At 53.8% G+C, this 1,169-nt stretch overlaps 1 protein-coding gene across 1 annotated transcript in view; it reads left to right on the top strand.

Annotated features, from left to right (window-relative positions):
* Positions 1-819: 819 nt before the first annotated feature.
* Positions 820-1,169, top strand: part of LOC134456608 (hematopoietic progenitor cell antigen CD34-like) — a 35,760-nt gene continuing 35,410 nt past the window's right edge. The window contains exon 1 of the mRNA XM_063208023.1: positions 820-1,169. This exon is cut by the window's right edge and continues 90 nt beyond it. The gene's annotated coding sequence lies outside the window, so the exon portion shown is untranslated.

Raw genomic sequence — 1,169 nt, 5'->3', positions numbered from 1 at the left:
TGTGTGTGTGTGTGTGTGTGTGTGTGTGTGTGTGTGTGTGTGTGTGTGTGCGCCCGCAGCATATGACCCTGTGGACATGCCAGACATACACTGCACCCTTTTACACACACGCAGACACATGAGTACACACGCAACTCAGGCAAGTCCTCCAACACCTACCGCCGGTGCTGGGGCGTGAACACTGCAACACACAGCTGTGTGAGTCTAAACACACGCGCGCGCGCGCACGCACGCACGCACACACACACACCTCCACTGATTCACACACACACACACACACACACACACACACACACACACACACACACACACACACACACACACACACACACACACACACACACACCCACACACACACACACACACACACACGCACACAGTGACACACACACACACACACACACACACACACACACACACACACACACACACACACACACACACACACACACACACACACACACACACACACACACACACAGTGACACACACACACACACCACACACACACCTCTTATCTCTTTGTGCTCCCCCACTGTGAAGGAGATGGCCCAGCTGTTAGTGGAGAGGAGCTTTAGCAGTCCCAGTGAATGGGGAGGAGATGGGGGGTTAAGAAAGAAAGGGAGGAAAAGAGAAAGAGAAGAGAAGAGAGGGGGAGAGGGGGGGGGGGAAGAGGAGGAGGGGTGGGGTTTGGGGTTGTGTGGAGGAAGGGAGGGGTTAAAGGGGTTAGGGGAGAGAAGAGAGGAGAGGAGAGGAGAGGAGTGGAGTGAAGGGGTGGGGGTGGGGGGAGGCATATAAAAGAACCCCTGTAGCTCCACTCTCATTTTATCCAGCCTGTGCCTTCAGCTCTCCCCACTCCACAGAGAAGCCCTATCTCTCTTTTCCCCCTTCTGCCTCTCTTTGGCTTTCTTTACACACGCACTCGCACACATGCTCGCAGTTTCAGCTTGAGTATACTACGCGTTCTCTCTACTCTGCCTGTCCCAGAAGTCGCTCGCTCAAACTTTTTGATTGGCTGCTACAGTCTCTCTCTCTCTCTCTCTTTTCTTTTTCAACACACGGCGCAAAATCACTTACACACGCGAGGCAAAGCATACGCGCGGCGCTCTCCTCACTCGGACAACACACGCTTTTTTTCCAGTACAGCTGCCTGCCGCTCACACACAAAG

This window comes from Engraulis encrasicolus, chromosome 10 (assembly GCF_034702125.1).
Source record: "Engraulis encrasicolus isolate BLACKSEA-1 chromosome 10, IST_EnEncr_1.0, whole genome shotgun sequence".
In the NCBI taxonomy this organism is placed as follows: domain Eukaryota; kingdom Metazoa; phylum Chordata; class Actinopteri; order Clupeiformes; family Engraulidae; genus Engraulis; species Engraulis encrasicolus.
This window is presented reverse-complemented; position numbering and strand designations above follow the sequence as displayed.